The sequence below is a fragment of the Schistocerca nitens genome, chromosome 1 (assembly GCF_023898315.1).
Source record: "Schistocerca nitens isolate TAMUIC-IGC-003100 chromosome 1, iqSchNite1.1, whole genome shotgun sequence".
NCBI lineage: Eukaryota > Metazoa > Arthropoda > Insecta > Orthoptera > Acrididae > Schistocerca > Schistocerca nitens.
The window spans coordinates 84,933,572-84,958,684 of NC_064614.1; positions in this window are offsets into that span (position 1 = coordinate 84,933,572).

The following is a 25,113-nucleotide window of genomic DNA, read 5'->3' on the forward strand; positions in this document are numbered from 1 at the left end:
TGACGGTGCGATAGGACACCTCGATTTTCGTCAAAGCAGGAACGTATGCCCGCCATCCTATGAACATTACTCCTTTGTGATCCAAGTTCATGGTAATGTTTAGAGTGTACACCTTATGAGGGCGTCGAAAAGACGGCAACACTTGGTCCGTGCGAAGTCATGACACGAAAAACATTGCCAAAACGTCACAGAAGCCCCTCGATCCTGACCTACATTTTCAAGATTATGCGGATTAAATGCCCCTCGGACCGACTGTGCGCTCAATGCCTTGCATCATTTGAAACGGGACATAAGTTGGAGTCGCTGAACCACATTACAAGTTCCAGTGAGCTACTGTCCTGATTCCGTGTTGTTAGGCCGACTAAAGATGTTCAGCCATGACGAGGAATGACCTTTTGTGATTGAGCCATAGTGGGTTTGATGGCGTCGCCTTTGCAATTACTGGCGCCACTAGCTCGATCTGTCATGTGTTGTCCCTATGGTTTGAAGCCACTAAGATCTCTTCTCGAGGTAAATGTAAATGTCGTGTGACTGGGACCTCCAGTCGGGTAGACCGTTCGCCGGGGGTGTACAAGTCTTTCGACTTGAGGCCATTTCGGCGACTTGCCCGTCGATGGGAATCAAACGATGATGGTTAGGATACATCGGGGGGGGGGGGGGGGGGGGACGTGTTGTGCCGTGTGATTGGGGAATGAACCACGCTCTGCTGCCATTCCACAATCCCACGTCACAATACGCTCCATCCCCATCAATAACCTCCGGCAGTCCGCCCCTGGTAGCTGAGTGTTCAGCGCGACAGACTCTCAATCCTAAGGGCCCGGGTTCGATTCGCGGCTGGGTCGGAGATTTTCTCCGCTCAGGGACTGGGTGTTGTGTTGTCCTAATCATCATCATTTCATCCCCATCGACGCGCAAGTTGCCGAAATGGTGTCAAGTCGAAAGACTTGCACCCGGCGAACGGTCTACCCGACTGGCGGCCCCAGTCGCACGACATTTACATTTAACTCGAGCAAAGATATTAGTGGCCTCAAACCAGCGGGACGTCACACGACAGATCTAGCTAGTGGCGCCAGGACTTTGAAAGGCGACGCCAACAACCCCGCCACAGCTGAGTGATCTACTCGAGGTCAAATGTCCCCTGTATTCCCTCCACAGCGTTCACCCGCGAACTAGTTAAGGGGGACCTATTTATTGACAGCAATATTCCCTGTCAGGCTTGCAACCGATTCTTAATAACAAGAAACTCCTCGTTGTTTCCTGTTCGTTAAGACAGTTTTAGGACCTTTAATCTTACGCCGTGTTCCGTAGGTATGAGTAGTACACCATTCCTTGTAGTCATGTTGCGAAATACCAGTGTGAGCCTTCAGTTGATCTGGGCCTGCTCAGCGCCATATCGCTCCCCAAAATAATAACAAAAGTTACGCAACGGATCTAATTAACGCGGTTAATGAAAAGATTGGCCCGAGTATTGAATAACAGGTACCGGTGTTCCCATGATTTACCATTAACTATCTTCACGAATGAGTTTTACTAATTACACTCCTGGAAATGGAAAAAAGAACACATTGACACCGGTGTGTCAGACCCACCATACTTGCTCCGGACACTGCGAGAGGGCTGTACAAGCAATGATCACACGCACGGCACAGCGGACACACCAGGAACCGCGATGTTGGCCGTCGAATGGCGGTAGCTGCGCAGCATTTGTGCACCGCCGCCGTCAGTGTCAGCCAGTTTGCCGTGGCATACGGAGCTCCATCGCAGTCTTTAACACTGGTAGCATGCCGCGACAGCGTGGACGTGAACCGTATGTGCAGTTGACGGACTTTGAGCGAGGGCGTATAGTGGGCATGCGGGAGGCCGGGTGGACGTACCGCCGAATTGCTCAACACGTGGGGCGTGAGGTCTCCACAGTACATCGATGTTGTCGCCAGTGGTCGGCGGAAGGTGCACGTGCCCGTCGACCTGGGACCGGACCGCAGCGACGCAAGGATGCACGCCAAGACCGTAGGATCCTACGCAGTGCCGTAGGGGACCGCACCGCCACTTCCCAGCAAATTAGGGACACTGTTGCTCCTGTATCGGCGAGGACCATTCGCAACCGTCTCCATGAAGCTGGGCTACGGTCCCGCACACCGTTAGGCCGTCTTCCGCTCACGCCCCAACATCGTGCAGCCCGCCTCCAGTGGTGTCGCGACAGGCGTGAATGGAGGGACGAATGGAGACGTGTCGTCTTCAGCGATGAGAGTCGCTTCTGCCTTGGTGCCAATGATGGTCGTATGCGTGTTTGGCGCCGTGCAGGTGAGCGCCACAATCAGGACTGCATACGACCGAGGCACACAGGGCCAACACCCGGCATCATGGTGTGGGGAGCGATCTCCTACACTGGCCGTACACCACTGGTGATCGTCGAGGGGACACTGAATAGTGCACGGTACATCCAAACCGTCATCGAACCCATCGTTCTACCATTCCTAGACCGGCAAGGGAACTTGCTGTTCCAACAGGACAATGCACGTCCGCATGTATCCCGTGCCACCCAACGTGCTCTAGAAGGTGTAAGTCAACTACCCTGGCAAGCAAGATCTCCGGATCTGTCCCCCATTGAGCATGTTTGGGACTGGATGAAGCGTCGTCTCACGCGGTCTGCACGTCCAGCACGAACGCTGGTCCAACTGAGGCGCCAGGTGGAAATGGCATGGCAAGCCGTTCCACAGGACTACATCCAGCATCTCTACGATCGTCTCCATGGGAGAATAGCAGCCTGCATTGCTGCGAAAGGTGGATATACACTGTACTAGTGGCGACATTGTGCATGCTCTGTTGCCTGTGTCTATGTGCCTGTGGTTCTGTCAGTGTGATCATGTGATGTATCTGACCCCAGGAATGTGTCAATAAAGTTTCCCCTTCCTGGGACAATGAATTCACGGTGTTCTTATTTCAATTTCCAGGAGTGTATATTTTGACTTTTAATTTTCTCTATTCGTCCATGAATAACCTTAAAATAACCGTTTATTATGCAACGAACGTTGTTGTGAGGACAAAAACAGCAATGGAAACGCGAAAAAAACCGAATTTAGCAAAAAATACTAAATAATTCGGCAAAAAACTCAGAATCTGGTAAAAACTAGCACCGAAATTCGCCTAAAAACGAATTTGACGAGATCGCTGAATTCGAAGGAAATATTATTTATTTATTTATTTATTTATGCATTTATTTTACCTGGCAAGATTAGGGCCTTCAGGCCCTCTCTTACACCTAACCAGGCATACTCAGATTCAACAAATTTCAGTTTCTACAGAACATTAAGGACATATAACATGTTATACAGTATTAATGTTAAAGAAAAAATTGAGATTATAAAAGTAGTACAATGATAATTATAACAATCAAAAAATAATTATAACAATCAAGAATAATAATAATAATAATGACTATGTATATTATGAATCTGAAAAAAAAACTTAGATGGAGGTAGGCAGAGTGAGCTCATTTTGCTCACGACTGGTAGGGCGGCTGCAACACTCAACCTCCTTTTCTACAGGTACCTAATGCTGAGAATATATATTGGTATCGGCTGATTAGGGCGGAAAACAGTTAAATGTTTGTTAAGGTTCCAGAATATGAATGCTAAATTTTCATGATCATGCGAATAGGATCAACAGCATAGTTTCAGGTTTTTTCCCGACATACCCATGCAATCACTGATTTCATTTCTCGGCTGTATTGTACGGTATTAATACGCCAGGAAGCTGATTGGCAACAACCCTGTTTCCCTGTTAAACTATCTTTGCCGACCCTAACACTGCCTGTTATTACTTACTTTCGTGTCTTATTTTGATGTTTTTGCTGTGTGTTACATAAAAATAATCTTGTAAGGTCCTTTATTAACTTGTGCACACTAAGCATTTGTAATAAATGCTGCCATTTACCTCAGTCAATATGTTTTTATACACTCCTGGAAATTGAAATAAGAACACCGTGAATTCATTGTCCCAGGAAGGGGAAACTTTATTGACACATTCCTGGGGTCAGATACATCACATGATCACACTGACAGAACCACAGGCACATAGACACAGGCAACAGAGCATGCACAATGTCGCCACTAGTACAGTGTATATCCACCTTTCGCAGCAATGCAGGCTGCTATTCTCCCATGGAGACGATCGTAGAGATGCTGGATGTAGTCCTGTGGAACGGCTTGCCATGCCATTTCCACCTGGCGCCTCAGTTGGACCAGCGTTCGTGCTGGACGTGCAGACCGCGTGAGACGACGCTTCATCCAGTCCCAAACATGCTCAATGGGGGACAGATCCGGAGATCTTGCTTGCCAGGGTAGTTGACTTACACCTTCTAGAGCACGTTGGGTGGCACGGGATACATGCGGACGTGCATTGTCCTGTTGGAACAGCAAGTTCCCTTGCCGGTCTAGGAATGGTAGAACGATGGGTTCGATGACGGTTTGGATGTACCGTGCACTATTCAGTGTCCCCTCGACGATCACCAGTGGTGTACGGCCAGTGTAGGAGATCGCTCCCCACACCATGATGCCGGGTGTTGGCCCTGTGTGCCTCGGTCGTATGCAGTCCTGATTGTGGCGCTCACCTGCACGGCGCCAAACACGCATACGACCATCATTGGCACCAAGGCAGAAGCGACTCTCATCGCTGAAGACGACACGTCTCCATTCGTCCCTCCATTCACGCCTGTCGCGACACCACTGGAGGCGGGCTGCACGATGTTGGGGCGTGAGCGGAAGACGGCCTAACGGTGTGCGGGACCGTAGCCCAGCTTCATGGAGACGGTTGCGAATGGTCCTCGCCGATACCCCAGGAGCAACAGTGTCCCTAATTTGCTGGGAAGTGGCGGTGCGGTCCCCTACGGCACTGCGTAGGATCCTACGGTCTTGGCGTGCATCCGTGCGTCGCTGCGGTCCGGTCCCAGGTCGACGGGCACGTGCACCTTCCGCCGACCACTGACGACAACATCGATGTACTGTGGAGACCTCACGCCCCACGTGTTGAGCAATTCGGCGGTACGTCCACCCGGCCTCCCTCATGCCCACTATACGCCCTCGCTCAAAGTCCGTCAATTGCACATACGGTTCACGTCCACGCTGTCGCGGCATGCTACCAGTGTTAAAGACTGCGATGGAGCTCCGTATGCCACGGCAAACTGGCTGACACTGACGGCGGCGGTGCACAAATGCTGCGCAGCTAGCGTCATTCGACGGCCAACACCGTGGTTCCTGGTGTGTCCGCTGTGCCGTGCGTGTGATCATTGCTTGTACAGCCCTCTCGCAGTGTCCGGAGCAAGTGTGGTGGGTCTGACACACCGGTGTCAATGTGTTCTTTTTTCCATTTCCAGGAGTGTAGTTTTGACTTTCAGTGACTCTCAGTTATGAATGTTAGTAACCTGCCGTCCTCATAATATTTTTATACAACAAAACTGCAAATGTCGAGATATCTAGTAAAAATAATCGATTTCGCGTTATGTCACTAAAATAATTATGTTTCTCGTCGATTCCCATTCACAGGCCCTACTCCGTGCTAAGCGCGTCTACTCGTGCGTGTGATTTTATAGATGTCGGATCCTAGTTACACGATAGAAAAGAGATTAATAGAGATGGCTTGAACTCTGCGATCACTGTCGTAATGCTGGTAATCTGAATGAAAAACAATGAGTTGATTGACCTACAAATGATTTTATTCGGTGCCCGGTGTGACTTGCGCGTAAAGAAAATGTAAAGTATCAGGCTAGATTTAGCTTGACTTCTCTCAACGTTGGTATGTCCACGTTGATGACGCACAACTACTTGCGCAATATGAACACGATAGCACCTTAATGAAATTAAATGAGCGTACGGCATTGTGGGCCGGGAGTCCCACATGCTGGGAAGTCCGGCCGCCGAGGGCAAGTACTTATTGCATTCGGCGCCACATTGGGCGACTTGCCCGACGGAGATGGGGATGAAACGATGATGAGGACAAGACGACACCCAGTCCCTAAGCGGAGAAAATCTCCTGCCCCAGCCGGGAATCGAACCCGGGCCCCTTGGCGTGGCATTCCGCCGCGCTGACCACTCAGCTAACGGGGGCGGACAGCACCTTAATGACATTCTGTCACGTCTCCACGTTGATCATCTTCCTAAGCTCATTTTGTTCAACCGACTGGCACATACTGCCCATTTCACTGTCTTGACATCAGCGAGGTAGGGCCACGTGACCGCCCAACACCAGTTCTACATCGTGTGCAGGCGATGAGTGTCCTCTTCTAACAAGGGGAGGCCGCCAATTGTGAAATTCAGATTCGATTCATACTGCGCATAATAAAAGCTCACGGCCAGAGGAGTAATGTGGCAAAGCACCAAGATGCACTTCTCAGCCGTTGTCGAGAAAATCGACAGTTAAAAGAAACCGTTGCGGTGAAATACTCTCTACGATTAATAATTTTCCAGAGCGTCCTGGCGCAGCGGTAAGTGAGCCGGCACGGTAGCTCAGCGTGTTCGGTCAGAGGGTTAGCTGCCCTCCGTAATAAAAAAACTGAGTGAATGGATCAAAAACGAACTTCAATGGGCGTCAGGTGACGTCCGCCACGAACATTTGAAACGAACAAAAAAAAAAAAAAAAAAAAAAAAACGCTCGGTTTCGTAAACTGAAGGTCGCCGGATCGAATCCCGCGCCATGCAACTTTTTTTATTATTAGTTTTTTGTAATGTCCGCACTGATTTTCGACGATGTTATAAGTTGCGCTAGGGACCGCATCTACTTTCTTTCGAAGTTAGCAGGCAACTACGCTGTTATGCGGCGGCTCGTTTCGGCCCATTCAACATCTGTGCTTCAAGTGTAACGAGCGAGTAACGGAGTTTATATTTCATACCTGCCACAGCAAATTTGTGTTTGTGGGGTCTCTATTCTAATTCGAACGTTTGACTTACGCTATACGTATTCGTTTCGGAATATCGTTTCTACGTCTTCCGTTAACTATACGTGGTTAACATTATGAAGACAATTAATAACATTTGTGAAATACAACTTTGTTTGCGGAAAACATAATGATGTTCGAAGTCGCCAGTTTTTCCATGACAAACGACTTTCAACAACTTATTATATGCACAATTGTTGCAACTGATTGCCGGGATATATATATATATATATATATATATATATATATATATATATATATATATATATATATATCATTCGTCTCTCCCCTCGCCTTTTCTCGGGCAATGTTTCTTTCATTTTTTCGGCAGGGTGCAACAAAACGAACCATAAATAATCCGCCGGTCGTTCGGCAAGGCAAAGTAACTCCTTTTGTGTGGGAGCGACAGCAGTGAAGTCGAAAAGAGCGGGCAGTGCCCGTGAGGCGGTGGAGTGGGAGAGCCAGACGTGCTCCCAGACCACTCATCGCCATGCGCCGGCCGGCGGCGCAACTTTCACGGTCCCTTGGTGCGGAAGGACGCTGCTGATTGCCGGGCAGGGGAGGAGAGGGGAGGGCCGGCCGCACCTGTGCGGTGCAAGGGAGGGGGAAGTGACGCATGTCCACGGGCACAGTGGATTCGGAGGGGAAGGCGAGCGCCGTGCGAATGCAGATCAGCGCCTCGAGCAAGCACACCGATGCTATACAGGGGCCGCTGGAACATTGCACTTGACGTTTACGTATGAAGTTGTCAGCGTAACAGAGTAACAAGTGAAGAACGATAGGCGCTAGGCGTTCAGCGTGGGGCGCCAGCCAATCACAGCGCAGTGAGCACTGCTGTTACTCACGTGCTGTGACGTCAAAGCTCCCCCGTTGCCGGCTTTGTTTAGTGAATGCGTAAACAACGTGAATTGTATTTTGTTTACCGCGTGTTTTCGTTGTACTGTGTGCTATATCGTTGTGACTTTTGTTACGTTGTGAGTTTACATACTTGGAAAATGCCACTGAAAAAGACTTCGTTCACCTAGTGACAATTTTTTGCGTCGAGGGGTGCCACTAAACAGCCAGGCACTGGAGTTACTACGCAGAACTCGTGAGTTTTACGAGCAGGAGAAAAACTACGTAAGCATTCATGGACAGCCATCAATTCCTGTCGATAAAGTGGTGGAACGTACTTCGAAAACTCCTGGAATTAGTGCAAGAACCGTAGTAAGTAAGGGAGTAATACTACAAAACTTGGAAGATACTGAAGTGAGCCGTAATGATTCCGAGCTGTCTGGATCAAATGATACATTTTTAACAACCCCTGGAAAGAAGAAAAAGCAGCCTAGTCCTATCACAGATTTAGATTCTTTCCAGACTGATGCAATTCGTAGGCATGTTTATGCTTACTACAGCAGAAAAGAGTATCCGACTGTAGCTAAGTTATTAGTTAGTCTCTTTAAAAGAAAGTGAACTCTTCAGGGGTGGATAAACATCACTAAAAATTGTGCTAAAAATATAGGTTTCCGTTACAAAACGCTAGACGGACGCAAAGTACTGTTAGAGAGGGCACATATTGTTACGGCTCGTAGCATTTTCTTGCACAAAATTGTGGGCAGAGGCATTCATTCCATAATTTGGCTAGACGAAACGTGGGTTAATGCCGGGGAAGCTGTCAGTAAATGCTGGACGGATAACACACCCAGCAGTAGCGGCCATCAGCGGACAGGAAGAGGAGCTAGATTAATTGTGGTCCGTTCAGGCTCCTCCAGTGGTTTTGTCCCTGACGCACTTTTAGTTTTTAGATCAAAAAAGACCGGTGATTACCATGAAGATGGATCACACACGATTTGTTGAGTGGTTCAGGAACCTTTTAAAACAATTTCCTGTCCCTACAACAATTGTAATGGACAATGCTCCATATCATTCGGTGATACAGAACAAAGCCCCAACCACAAATGATCGGAAAGAAGTTATGGTGCAGTGGTTACAGGCTCGAAATATTGCAGCGGATATGAGTATGACAAAGGTTCTATTATCTTCTCTTGTTAAAGAAAATAAGCCCACGACACCTACATATGTAGTAGACCAAATTGCCAAGGAGCAGGGTCATACTGTAATAAGGCTGCCACCATATGACTGCCATTTCAACCCTATTGAGTTAATATGGAATGATGTAAAATGTATGTAAGGAACAACAAGTCCTTTACAATAACAGAGGTGGGAAAGCTGTTGCGTGAAGCTCTTTTGACCGTGGATGCAGCCTCATGGAGAAAAAAAGTAGAGCATGTCGAGAAGCTTATACGAGCAGCACAGACAATAGAAGGTATTATCAGTGGCCATGAACAATTAATGATTTGTCTTGCTGATGACGACGATGAAGACTGTTTTGGCGATGAATCGGACAACAGTGACGATGGAGAGCTGGATGGAATTGCGCCATTATCGCTGTAAATTGGTGAGTGAAAAATTACTAATATTGGTTATTTATTGCAATCTCTGTTATTATTTATTTTGTAAACTGCGTACATTGTTGATTTTAAAGTACCAGTCGTCAGATGCTTGTTTTTTGTATTTCTTTGCTCCGTTATCGAAAGGGTGTGCATTGTTATGCTTTTACATGCATTATTATACGGTTGTTTACTTCCTGTCATTGTAGTACAACTAAAAACGAGTTTTTATATACACTGTAATTGCTCAATCGCTTGCAATTACGAGACGGGACGGAAAACTGTATCGTCTGCTGTGTGTATAGAGGCTGCTGTTGCAACATCGCTATTACAGTATAGCCAACCTAACTAGACAGAAAGCGAACTGTCAAGTGCAATGTTTCGCCGACGCGGGTATAGTGCTGCGTAAAGCCGCCGGCACACGGACCGTGGCCGGCCGCGGTGGTCTAGCGGTTCTGGCGCTGCAGTCTGGAACCGCGGGACTGCTACGGTCGCAGGTTCGAATCCTGCCTCGGGCATGGGTGTGTGTGATGTCCTTAGGTTAGTTAGGTTTAAGTAGTTCTAAGTTCTAGGGGACTTATGACCTAAGATGTTGAGTCCCATAGTGCTCAGAGCCATTTGAACCAACACGGACCGTGCTGTCGAACGTTGAGCGCTGAGCGTGCCGAGTTTCTGACGTCATAGCGTGGAAAACCAAGTTGGGAAGTCTTTCCGAATGTGCAGAGCAATATCTAGCGTGTCAGATATTGCGAATGTGCGTTTGAACGTTGACCAATGAGACGGCAGAACGCCACCTACGTCACATGCTCGCCATCGAGGCCTACAGAAAGACAGGCCGCGGCGCGTACGTCACGAAGGTAGTCCTGCGCTCGCTCGCTCGCTCAAATCAGCAGACAAACTACGTTTCTACACCTGTTAACTCGTAACTAGGCGTGTCCGTACAAACGAAAACTGAATCTTCTACTGGAATCCGCTATTATGGAATCTTACTGTTATTAGTCCCATAATGATGGGAAGTCCATGGCCCTACTTATAATTTGTTACGTATGTACTGGCGTACAATAAAATAAAATCATGCTAAAATGATTATCAAATGCATAAGGCAACACTTACAGCATGTAATGTGTACTGTTAAGCAGAAGAGACAAAATGCTATAAACAAGCCGTTATACCGTTTATATCGAGTATTGATCTTGAATCAAATTTTGCTGTAATACTGTTAATCAGTAAGACTTCATAATAGCAGATTCCAGTGGAAGATGCAATTCTCGTTAGTACGTACACGCCCAGCTGAGAGCTAACTGGTTTAGAAACACATTTTGTCTGCTGAGCTGAGCGAGCGAGCGAGTTCAGGACTACCTTCGTGACGTACGCGGCGCGGTCTGTCTTTCTCGTGGGCTTCGCTCGCCATCTCCCTTTGGTGCAGGCGCCATGTTGGGTTCCAGTTGAAGCCCGTATGTATATATGCCGTTTCTGAGCGCCAGAAAACAGAGGAGGTCTCGAAAATTCTCTGTTAGTTGTATGATTCGCTGTACTAAAATGACAAGAAATGTCATATTCGTGGTAAAAGAATTATTGTAACTTGCGTATTGTGATAGTCGGCCATTTGAAATCAATAGCATGTTGAGGATCCACTAAAAACGCATTGCTCTTGGTGCAGTTTGTTATAATTAAATTTCAGTTAGTAATACAGCTGCAATTAAGGCTTTCAGGAAATGGTACAATGCTAAACATGGTCGCCTTAGTCGTGTTGTCGCAGTAGTGCAATGAGTAGCATCACAGTTTCGTAGCGAAAATTAGATGTGTTAATGTCTCACGTCCCACTGCAAGTAGATTTTTTTTCTTCAAACCTTCCCTTTTTTTATAGGTTCTGATACTTTCATATTTGTTTTCATATAACTACACTCCTGGAAATGGAAAAAAGAACACATTGACACCGGTGTGTCAGACCCACCATACTTGCTCCGGACACTGCGAGAGGGCTGTACAAGCAATGACCACACGCACGGCACAGCGGACACACCAGGAACCGCGGTGTTGGCCGTCGAATGGCGCTAGCTGCGCAGCATTTGTGCACCGCCGCCTTCAGTGTGAAACACGTATGTTGTGCGGCAGCGATGCTGAGACATTGTAGAATCTCTGACCAGAGCAGTTGCGCTCGACTCGCAGTAGCGAGCAGTCAGTCAGTCTGTAGTAGTCTGTCCGCAGTAGTGCTAGGAGTCTGTGAGTAGTGGTAGCCCAGAGCAGTCGGCGGGCGTCGGCACAGCAATGGTCGAGATTCAGGATGAGGTATAATTTTATTAAATAAGTATTCATGCAGCTTTGCGCTCATCACATAATCTAATCTATATTCGTTGTAATTAATTTTCAAATCGCCCCAATAATAATCTGATTTCAAAGCAATTTTTAACAAAGAATCATTCGATTTCCTTCCATTTCCTTTAAACAAAAAAAATTTCAATTAACTTCAAAAAAAATTTAGTTTTTGCGATGCATCTGCTGCAAGCTGTGGCGCAGAATAAGAGCAGATATTTCACATGCAGTTATACTAAGGTAAGAAATTAATCCTGATTTCGAACAGGGCCACAAAGACCGACATTTCGGTTAAATTGAGTTTTGATTATCACTGTACTTTCATTATCATGGGATTATCTTACATTTTGTGTGGAGAACTTATACTTGAGTCAGATTGCTAATTTTTGTTTAATTGTCTTTGTCATTAATATTTTTGTGGGAAGGTTACATTTGGCTCCATTTCTATTAAGTATTGTCCTTTTTAAATTTTCCGTGGGGAGGTTACACTTGGCGACACCCGGTCCAGGATCGTATTTCGTTGAGAATCTTTTGAAAAACAGTCAGATATCTGCTCTTATTTGCTTAAATATAATTATAATTTGGCGCAACGCTTTTACTAATCTGTGACTTTCTTTCTATAGGTCAACGGCAATTCGTTGCTCTGTTGTATTTGAGTGTTGCTTTTTGCATTGTGTTTATTTGCTTTGTGATTTATTGTGACTATTGTAAAAATGCCGCGAAAGACTATTAATAGTACGTCGCGAGGTGTAGTGAACGAATTTACCGACTTAAACAACGTGACCAATAGTACTAGTGACACGCAGTGTAATGATGACAATCCTGCGTTCACGGACAATCAATGCGTTCCAACCACTAATGATGACTTTTGTCTAAATGATGAACAAACGAACTCGGTTATGTCCTCTGTTAATTTGACGACAATCGATGACGAGGGACGCTCTGTTGTAATGAGCGCTGCCCAGCTTAACACACCCGGTTTGGAAAATTCAAATAACGTACAGACAAATTTCTCTAATGAAAATGAGCAGGATACACAAAGTACGCCGGATTTATTTAATTCCGAAATAGTGTCTGACAGTGTACATCCGACTGACAAACCTTTTTGTACATCTCAGAATAACCAAATGGTTACAGAAAGCGGGACAATTCCAGATCCACCATTAAACAGCACGGAGAATAGAGAAGGTAATAATGGATTGGAACAATTTATGGCAAGATTGCTACAACAACACAGTCAAAATCTTATACAACACTTTAAAGAAGATAACAAACAACTTAGTGAACAGGTCAGACAACAGAGTGAAGATTTCAAACAACTTAGTGAGCAGAACAAACAGTTTAATGAAAAATTAGACAACAATTCCAGACAGTTAAATGAAAAATTAGACAACAATTCGAGACAGCTTAGTGAACAAATTAGAGCCGTTGCCGCACAGTGTCATGACACTAAGGAACAGTTACGCGAGGAAATTGAGGCTTGTTCAAGAAAAAGTAGCGAAGAAATTAGATCGGTTGCTCAAGAATTAAGGGATATGCAAACAACTACAACAGAAACACTTAGAGCGGAAATTAGCGCAGTCGCTAAACAATGCTCAGAAAAAGCTACACAATTACGCGACGAGTTTAAAGCAATGACAGCAGAACTTTCGCGAACAGTGGATGAAAAGATTGACGCAAAATTCGAACAACAGAACACTCAAATTAACGAACGTCTTAGTCTTCATATAGAAAACAGTGATACGCGTTTCCGCAAATTTATTGATGATCAAAATAAAGTAAAACGTCAAGTAATGGAAACAATCACTGCTCAGAGACAGGAAGACAAACGTAAAATGTTTGCGAAGGCAAAAACGTATATAGACAACAATATTGCTACAGTGTCCGACGAAATTAATACCGTCAAACAGTTGAACGCGGAATTAGGTGATGAGATTTCTGACCTTAAATCGAAAACAGATACACACACAGCAGATATTCAATCAGTGACCGATAGACTCGAACAATTAGAATTAACACAGGATTCCGATGTCGTCAAAGCTGACGTTAAAAAACTGAACGAAACTACACGTAATTTGCAAAAACAGATTAATGCGTCCGACTCTAAAAATGATGATCAGGCAAAAATACTGACTGAAAAATATGATGAATTGGCCAGTCGTATTGATGCTATTGAAAGTACTAATGACAGCAAATCAGACGACATTTCACCGGTTTCATTTAGTCAAACAACTGAATTTCAAAATTTACAGCAAACAATTAATGAAATCGATTCGTCTAATAACACGTTGCGTAGAAAACTGTCAAGTTTACAGCAGGAAGTAACACAGATGAAAAATATTTCGGTTAATAACGCATCACAGCAGACGCCGCTTTGCGAACGTTTGTCAGATTCGCGCAACGCGTGCAATTTGGGTAATCTACAAAGAGTACGGGACTTAGATTCCGAACAACCACAGTTCAATAGATTCTCATACAATCCCGAACCTGTTCCATCACACAGAGACGATAATTTCGATTACAAACATTTTCTGTCAGTGAGAAAGTTTAAAATATTTAAAAACGACAGAACACAGATTCACCCGCTAGATTGGATCCAACAATTTAGCTTTGCTTTTCCACCGACTTGGCCTGTAACGCACAAACTGGAATTTATTTGCAGCTTCCTGGAAGGCGAACCGGCAACTCGTATGAGGCCGATCGCGAGACAATGTTATTCTGTAGAGGAATTTCAGAATGCTTTTCTGTCAGCGTACTGGTCGAAGACGACACAGCGCGGAATTAAAGATCAGTTAATTAGTTTACCAAATTATGAAAACTCCAATTTTCCCAGTGTGACGCAATTTTTTGAGCACATGGTGCAACAAAATCAGTACCTAAGTGAACCATACAGTGAATCTGCACTGATACAATTATGCATTTCTAAACTACCAAGGTCATTAAGAGTGTCACTCCTAACGGGTCAGCAAAAAGAAAACATTTCGGCATTCAGAGATCTGCTGCAGCTTTTAGAAGTGCAGCAATCTGATTATTCTTTTGTAAACAAAAATTTTTCATATAACAACCAAGGCCAACAAACGTACAGCAATTACGGTCAGTCACGTAATTTCAATAGTAGAAGTAATAGACGTTTTAGGAATGACAACCGACCGAACTTTAATAACAGGCAAAATTCTCATTATCAACATAATCAAAATTTTCAGCAACAGGAACCACCTTTTAGTAACAATAAACGTTTTCCACCACAACAGCGTGAAAGTCAACCGGTTAACATACCTAACCAACAATGGAATGCACAAGGTCAACCCAACTTTAATGTTTCGCCGCGTGAACGTATAGTCCCAGATCCAACAAATAGTAACGCACGGCAGCAAGGAAACAACTATGTACAAAGAAGACAGTATTTCAATTCCTATCGCAATGCACCGTATAGGAATGACTATTACGATAGACGTAAAAACGATGAGCACAATTTTCAGCGTACATCTAACAACAGTCGGTCATACCAACAGCAAAATTATCCACAAGAACCTATTCTCATGAATGAACCCGACAGTAGGTATCATCCAGAGCGTAATACGTCTAGAAGAAGTAATAGAACGGTTCAAATTGTAGAAATGCCACATCCTTCTAATAATAATAACACGTCAGATAGAATCTGACTAGATACTGTACAGGACGCATCTTCAAATAACACAAGCACTACTTTCGACACGCAAAATGTTGTTCACGAAAATGTAATTACGTTTGACGACATCAGAGACACTCTTTTGCAGGAAAAACCAGTTATTCAGAAAACTATTTCACATCCTGTCATCGAAGTTAAAATAGGTTCATCGAAATTTTCAGCAGTAATTGATTCCGGATCACCTATGTCAGTCATTAATGAGGAAACTTTCAACGAGTGCAACAAAGAGAATATTTATCCTACATTTCCTTTAGGCAAAACGAAAGTGAAAGGAGCAGTATCGAGTAAAGGAGTGGATGTGAAATTACAGACGCATTTATCATTTTGTATTGGAGGTCATACTTTTCACTCAAATTTTTGGATTGTTCCCTTGTTGACAACAGACGTAATTTTAGGTACTAATTTTCTCGTACAACACGACGCAGTGGTTGACTTTCAAAATTCTTATTTAATGTTGAAGGACGAAAATGTGCAATTGGCTTTAGAATTTCAGCACTCATTATCATCAGAAGAGGAAACAATTAATTGTACAGAGGTCATTTCAGTATTGCGTAACATAGACTGTAATCCCACATTGTTCACGGATACGTACGTACACAACTATAATACTCCAGACGAAACTGACTACGACGTAATGCAGATGATTACTGACAAAGTTAAACAGAGCAGTGCAAATACAGACGACGAACGAACGCAATTACACAAAATTCTTTTACAGCAAGCTCCAGTTTTCGATAACATTCCTGGTACTATGTCCGGCTTTATGTACGAATTTCAAGTCAAACAGCACGACACATTTAAAGCAAAGCATTATCCCATTCCATATATCCACAGAGAACAAGTTAAAAAAGAATTGCAGGATATGCTCGATCAAGGAATTATTGAACCAGCAGTTAGCCCGTACATAAACCCGCTGCATATTGTTAAGAAAAAAGATGGCTCACTTCGCCTCGTACTTGATTCACGTCACATCAATGACATAATTATTAATGAAACAGATCGACCACAGACTTTAGAAGAACTGCTACAGAAATTTCACGGTACAGCTATTTATTCCACATTAGATCTGAAATCGGGATTTTGGCAAATTCAACTTCATCCAAATTGCAGAAAATATACAGCTTTTCTCTGTTTTGGTGACTGTTATCAGTTTTGTAAATTACCGTTCGGCTTAACTATTTCTTCTGCTGCTTTTATTCGCGGTTTGAACACAATACTTCCGACAGAACTGAAAGACAGAATTACGACGTACGTAGACGACATTCTTATTGCAGAAGCTAACTGGTCTGAACATAATCTGATTTTAGAACGACTATTGCAAACTTTCCATGCACAAGGACTCACAGTTAACCTCAGTAAATCGCATTTTGGCAAAACTTCTATAAAATTTCTTGGACACGTAATTTCAGCAGAAGGCATTGCGCCTGATCCGGAAAAACTTCAAGCTTTACGTGACATTACTGTTCCTACAACGAAGAAACAATTACGCAGTTTTTTGGGGTTAATTAACTTTTTTCGTAAATTTATTCATCACTCTGCTTTAGACACGCCTAGATTATGCCAATTAACAGGTAAAAACATTATTTGGTCATGGGATAAGCAAGCACACTCTGAATTCGTGAACCTGAAACATGCTTTGTTGAATGCTCCACTTTTATCGCACCCAGACCTTACTAGAAATTTTTCTATTGCCACCGACAGTTCCAACACAGCTTTAGGCGTACACATTTTTCAGGAAATTGAAGAACATGGCTCAATAGTAATTAAAAACATCGCATTTGCAAGCCGCATTTTGTCACCTGCTGAACGAAATTATTCCGTTACTGAACTAGAAACATTATGTGTTGTATGGGCTTTTACGAGATTTCGGCACTTTCTTTATGGCAGACATACCACCGTTTACACAGATCACAGAGCTATACAATTTTTACTTTCAGCTAAATTTACTCACGACAGATTAAGCAGATGGAAACTGTATTTACAGGAATTTAATTTTACGATTGTTCACATTCCCGGCACACAAAATGTTATAGCAGACGCACTTTCTCGTTCTCTCAGCAACAATCAGCAAGACGTAGTAACCAACTTCTGCAAAGCAAATTTCAGCGTCATGTACATTCAACAAGTTGCATTTGAAAATTTTATTTCATCGTCATTACAGGACATAGCAAGAGAGCAAAGCAAAGACAATGTGTGGAAAGAAATTAAACACCTTTGGCAAGATAAGAATAATGTTACGATTAGAAACCACTACACTGTACGCAATGACATTCTGTTTCGCCGCTCTCATCCAGACAGTAACAATTGGTTATTATGCATTCCTGACGAACTGGTTAACAAATTAATCTGGTACACTCATCTAAGCTACGCACATTATGGAGCAAGAAAATGTTTTCTGATACTGGGACAGAACTGTTATTTTGCCAGCATGGAAAAACGTATACGACGAGTTTTAGCGTCATGTAAAATTTGCCAGAAAGCTAAGTCTGACACAACTTCACACATTCCTCCATTATATCCCATTATACCTGTTAAATTAAGACATATGGCCGCAGTAGACATTTTTGGTCCAATTCCGAGAACTAATAGAGGTTTTTGCTACATCTTTGTCGCTGTTGAACTCACTTCAAAATTTGTTACCTTCACTCCGTTACGCAAAGCTACTGCTAAAACTGTTTCGAAAGCATTTGTAAAACATTTTCTATTTCATGTAGGGCATGTGATGAAAGTAATTTCTGACAATGGATCACAATTTCGTTCTGCTATATGGACACGCATGTTACGAGCTAGAAACATTTCTCCGATTTATATATCCAAGTACCACGCCTCTTCGAACCCTTGTGAACGACTAATGAAAGAAATTGGTAAACTGTGTAGAATATACTGCCACAAAAGACATGTTAATTGGGACACACACGTACACTCATTTCAAGATGTAATTAATTCTATTCCAAATGAATCCACTATGCTATCTCCGTCTGTTATACTGAAAAACGTTGAACCACCCAACAAAATCAAAGAATTAGTAACATTTCCTACATCTCGTCGATTACGACACCACGAAATAATTGACATTGCGCTGAACAACATCAAACGTGCCGCAGAGCGCCGGAGAAGACAGCAAAAACAGGTTTGTAGACACCGAGACTTTCACATTGGACAGAAGATACTAGTACGTACACACTATTTATCGAGCAAATTAAAAGGTAAGTGCAGTAAATTTGAACTTCTATACGCAGGTCCATATCGGATTCGCAGCATTCCTCACCCCAATGTTGTACACGTCGAAACTCTGAGAACCAGGAAATCGAAAGGCAACCACCATTGGTCAAACATAAAACTCTTTATTGAGTGAACATACTTTATGATTTATCACGCCATAATGCTATTTGCTAATTTTTATGAATATTCTGCAATTATATTCACATGACTACCTATTGATGATTATCGTATTTTTTTCTTGGCAAGTGCACGGCAAGGTAAGGTTAGCAGGTCGCTCTTCTTGTCGTTACACACTAGACCGTGCATTTTTTTCAGATGAACTTACGCATTTTATGAATAATTATGTAATCCTCTGTAATGACGCATTAATTTTATCAAATTCTCTCTCCATTGAAGTCTTTAATTATCGCTTCTATTAACTACACTACATACAAGCTGAACACAACGAATGTCACATTTTGTCTTTCTTATGTATGTACGATTCTTTTCATGTTTTGTTTGTATGCACTGTGAACTAGTTAAGGTATAACACACACCATTTGACTTTGACATATTGCCTTGTGATATCTCAACATCGTGACTGTTTTACATTTTCCTTTTTTGCTGCTGCATTACGATATTCTCTGTACACTTTTTGCCTTTAAACACTGTCTGTGCTTTGAGATATTACGTTTTCTGTCATGTTATGTTGTATGCTTAATTGAGTCACCATTAACCAGTCACTATTTAATGGGTATATGATTTAAATGCAAGACATTAATCTTTGTTCATCAATTTCAGAAATAAATGATGCGTAAAGGAAATGAATTAAACAGAAGTGGGAATTTCACCTACGGAATAAACGAAAGAAGATGCAATAAGCTAATGAGGACGAGTAAATGGATCAGAATTAACAAGCATTAACCAGAATATATTATACACATCGCAGAATAGCAGTCTTAACTAATTTTTTCTTTCAGAATACAAGGCGATTGATGCAAGCTGTCAGACAGAACTACACATCTTAGTTTTAAGAGACGAAATATGCTAGAGATAAGGAATAGTTGTGTGATGAATAATGAAATGATTTTTGCAGATGATAATGAATGCTGATAATGAATAATGATGAAGAATATGGTACTATGAATAATGAAGTTTCTGTTTACAGGTGATGATAATGATGGAGTTATGATGATATGAATAATGAAGTTTTTCTTTACAGATGAGGATAATGTTGAAGTTATGTATTTATGCTATGTAGTTATTTAAGTATTTGTTGCAGTTTACTTTGACAGCAGGTGTTATATTGCGTAGTAGGATGACTGAAGGTTTTGGAAAGGACAGCTATGGAACACATTTTTTATACACATTTCACTACCTGTTAATTCGAAGTTCACTACTTTTCAGCATAGTCTGCGTTTCTTCTTTCAGCTCAATAATCCATTTTGTATTTTTCTTTCAGGAGAAGCTTTTTATGATAGTTACTAAACTTGTTACTTATTATACCTGTTCTAGTACTTGCATTTTTCTTACCCACTTGTGTCTATCATTTATAAATGTGATAACCTTGCTACAGCTGACTCATGACGAATGACGTTACACAATCTTTTCATTTATAGGAACAACCTAGAAGCAATTTTTTTCTCTTATTTCTTCTTGCTTTCCCTTATAATTACCCAAAGCAATGCATTGCTAGCAGAAAAAACAAAATGTATTAACAGTCCCAGATAATGTCACTAGTTTATGATAATTCTGAATAACACTGATCAGCTCTGAATAGTATGTCACTTGAATAATGACTTCTTAATGATACCTAAACATAATTGCCACTATCTATTGTAATGAGAGTACTTATTATGCCCATGCTTATTAATGCTACTAATGTTTTGTACTATTCAATACTTGCTGGCCACTGAGTGCCCATAATTAATGTAACTTATAATGCCCATGCTTATTAATGCTATGACTGTAATTAACTGATTTTTAATAATGATTTCTTAATGATATGAAGAATACTGAATGATGAATAATGTTTTGTACTATTCAATACTTGCTGGCCACTGAGTGCCCATAATTAATGTAACTTATAATGCCCATGCTTATTAATGCTATGACTGTAATTAACTGATTTTTAATAATGATTTCTTAATGATATGAAGAATACTGAATGATGAATAATGTTTTATACTATTCAATACTTGCTGGCCACTGAGTGCCCATAATTAATGTAACTTATAATGCCCATGCTTATTAATGCTATGACTGTAATTAACTGATTTTTAATAATGATTTCTTAATGATATGAAGAATACTGAATGATGAATAATGTTTTATACTATTCAATACTTGCTGGCCACTGAGTGCCCATAATTAATGTAACTTATAATGCCCATGCTTATTAATGCTATGACTGTAATTAACTGATTTTTCTAATAATGATTTCTTAATGATATGAAGAATACTGAATGATGAATAATGTTTTATACTATTCAATACTTGCTGGCCACTGAGTGCCAATAATTAATGTAACTTAACGTTTTGTTAGTGTTTTCAATGATGACTTCCCATATTAATACTGAATGATGATAAATATTTTGTACTAATCGAAAGTTGCTAGGCCACTGAGTGTTAATAGTTACTTGTAAATATGTCATTTGAACGAGGAAAAATGTTTTGTAATACTCTATACTTGATGGCGATTGATTACCACTCTTGTCTTTAAATTAATTAATGAACATTTTTCTGTAATACTACATTCATGGTACAGAAATGTTCAATGACTAGAGTATGGATACCGCAAACTACTTATGTAATCACTAATCAAGACTTGTGTGTTAGTTAATGTCCTTCACCTTCTGACCTAACTACCTGAAATTATTGTAACATCCATTTGTCTTGTCCATCCTCATTATCATGGAGCACTATATTTGGTTTTTGCACTAATTCTACGTTGGTGTGCCGCCTCTTAAAAGCGTGGTGTTGACACGACATGCTGTCCACCACTGTAGGCGAAGAAACTACTTATGTAATCACTAATCAAGACTTTGTTATGGAGCACTGTGTGCCGCCTCTTAAGAGCGTGGTGTTGACACGACATGCTGTCCACCACCGTAAGCGAAGAAGACGTTATTATGGTCCCACTGTTTGGTGTACCTGGTATACTGCCAAATGATAGTATGGAATACTACTACGACGTTTCACTGTCTTGATACGCTGATAAATACTTCTGGGAACGGAACTGCAGATTGTATCACTTAGTTGTGATTCTGTGGAAAGATATGGACTTTCAGTGCAGCTATGTGCAAACTAAAGTGCTACAACCATGATGCAATCCTTCCTTTCCTATCCTAATAGTGAAAATCATTTTTTTACTAACACCATTTATGTTCATGGCATATACATTTTTTCTCGATTTGTTGAACTCTAGTGCGAGTACACTTGTGTCACTTGTCGACATGATTTTTGCCATTTGTTGTCAAAATACTAAAGACATTTTCGATTTGTTTTGAAGTGCAGTATGTGTGCACTCTTGTCATCTATATTGTATATACTTTTTGTGATTTGATGATTTTTTCTACTCTTGCGTTTATTTGTTATAAAAATGTTCAAAAGTTTTCAGTGCATGTACACTTATGTGAATATGTTTTCAACTGAACTACAGTGCCTGTGCACTCTTCTCAATTTTCGATATGATTTGTGTTCATTCTGTATACCTTTTATGATTTATGTCATTTGTTACTCTTGTATATACATTTCGTCTTTTACTGATATGTTCTCCACTGCAGTGCATGTGCACTCATGACACTTGTCAACATGATTTTTTTTTTTTTGCCTGTTATGAAACTGCTAAAGAATTTTTCAGTGTGTGTACACTTTGTTATCTGTCAAATAATTTGTATATACATTTTTCCTGATTTGTTTTGTACTTATATTTTGTCTTGTCTGTAATGTTTTGTAATTGGTGCATGCGCACAACATTTAATTCATGTGATACATCTAAATATTTTGTAAATGTTAATTAATTAAAAGAAAAATTTGTTACGATGGCAAGTCCAAATGACTCACCATCGCTGCCAAATTTTTGCCCCCCCAGTGGAGGGTTATGAAACACGTATGTTGTGCGGCAGCGATGCTGAGACATTGTAGAATCTCTGACCAGAGCAGTTGCGCTCGACTCGCAGTAGCGAGCAGTCAGTCAGTCTGTAGTAGTCTGTCCGCAGTAGTGCTAGGAGTCTGTGAGTAGTGGTAGCCCAGAGCAGTCGGCGGGCGTCGGCACAGCAATGGTCGAGATTCAGGATGAGGTATAATTTTATTAAATAAGTATTCATGCAGCTTTGCGCTCATCACATAATCTAATCTATATTCGTTGTAATTAATTTTCAAATCGCCCCAATAATAATCTGATTTCAAAGCAATTTTTAACAAAGAATCATTCGATTTCCTTCCATTTCCTTTAAACAAAAAAAATTTCAATTAACTTCAAAAAAAATTTAGTTTTTGCGATGCATCTGCTGCAAGCTGTGGCGCAGAATAAGAGCAGATATTTCACATGCAGTTATACTAAGGTAAGAAATTAATCCTGATTTCGAACAGGGCCACAAAGACCGACATTTCGGTTAAATTGAGTTTTGATTATCACTGTACTTTCATTATCATGGGATTATCTTACATTTTGTGTGGAGAACTTATACTTGAGTCAGATTGCTAATTTTTGTTTAATTGTCTTTGTCATTAATATTTTTGTGGGAAGGTTACATTTGGCTCCATTTCTATTAAGTATTGTCCTTTTAAATTTTCCGTGGGGAGGTTACAAGTGTCAGCCAGTTTGCCGTGGCATACGGAGCTCCATCGCAGTCTTTAACACTGGTAGCATGCCGCGACAACGTGGACGTGAACCGTATGTGCAGTTGACGGACTTTGAGCGAGGGCGTATAGTGGGCATGCGGGAGGCCGGGTGGACGTACCGCCGAATTGCTCAACACGTGGGGCGTGAGGTCTCCACAGTACATCGATGTTGTCGCCAGTGGTCGGCGGAAGGTGCACGTGCCCGTCGACCTGGGACCGGACCGCAGCGACGCACGGATGCACGCCAAGACCGTAGGATCCTACGCAGTGCCGTAGGGGACCGCACCGCCACTTCCCAGCAAATTAGGGACACTGTTGCTCCTGGGGTATCGGCGAGGACCATTCTCAACCGTCTCCATGAAGCTGGGCTACGGTCCCGCACACCGTTAGGCCGTCTTCCGCTCACGCCCCAACATCGTGCAGCCCGCCTCCAGTGGTGTCGCGACAGGCGCGAATGGAGGGACGAATGGAGACGTGTCGTCTTCAGCGATGAGAGTCGCTTCTGCCTTGGTGCCAATGATGGTCGTATGCGTGTTTGGCGCCGTGCAGGTGAGCGCCACAATCAGGACTGCATACGACCGAGGCACACAGGGCCAACACCCGGCATCATGGTGTGGGGAGCGATCTCCTACACTGGCCGTACACCACTGGTGATCGTCGAGGGGACACTGAATAGTGCACGGTACATCCAAACCGTCATCGAACCCATCGTTCTACCATTCCTAGACCGGCAAGGGAACTTGCTGTTCCAACAGGACAATGCACGTCCGCATGTATCCCGTGCCACCCAACGTGCTCTAGAAGGTGTAAGTCAACTACCCTGGCCAGCAAGATCTCCGGATCTGTCCCCCATTGAGCACGTTTGGGACTGGATGAAGCGTCGTCTCACGTGGTCTGCACGTCCAGCACGAACGCTGGTCCAACTGAGGCGCGAGGTGGAAATGGCATGGCAGGTCGTTCCACAGGACTACATCCAGCATCTCTACGATCGTCTCCATGGGAGAATAGCAGCCTGCATTGCTGCGAAAGGTGGATATACACTGTACTAGTGCCGACATTGTGAATGCACTGTTGCCTGTGTCTATGTGCCTGTGGTTCTGTCAGTGTGATCATGTGATGTATCTGACCCCAGGAATGTGTCAATAAAGTTTCCCCTTCCTGGGACAATGAATTCACGGTGTTCTTATTTCAATTTCCAGGAGTGTATATATGGTACAGACAAAAATGGTTCAAATGGCTCTGAGCACTATGGGACTTAACATCTGTGGTCATCAGTCCCCTAGAACTTAGAACTACTTAAATCTAACTAACCTAAGGACATCACACACATTCGAACCTGCGACCGTAGCATTCGCGCGGTTCCGGACTGAGCGCCTAGAACCGCTAGACCACCGCGGCCGGCTGCTACAGACAGAACAGCCTGACTAGCGTATGAGCAAGGGAGAAAAGTACGTTTTAACAGGGCTCATATAGGAATTTTACGACCGTCCATTTCGTAAAAAGTGTGATTTGCGAGCCAGTTACAGCTGAAAACTGGCGCTGGAGCGCGTTGCGGTCGCGTGTACCACATTGGGGCCCACGTACCGTGTACACAAGTCGCATCGTTTATGAGCGTTCAGCAGCACGTTGAACTCAGCAAGCTCAACGTTGACGTTCGACAGCACGGTCCGTGTGACGACGGCTTAAGCGACACGAAACACTATACTTGT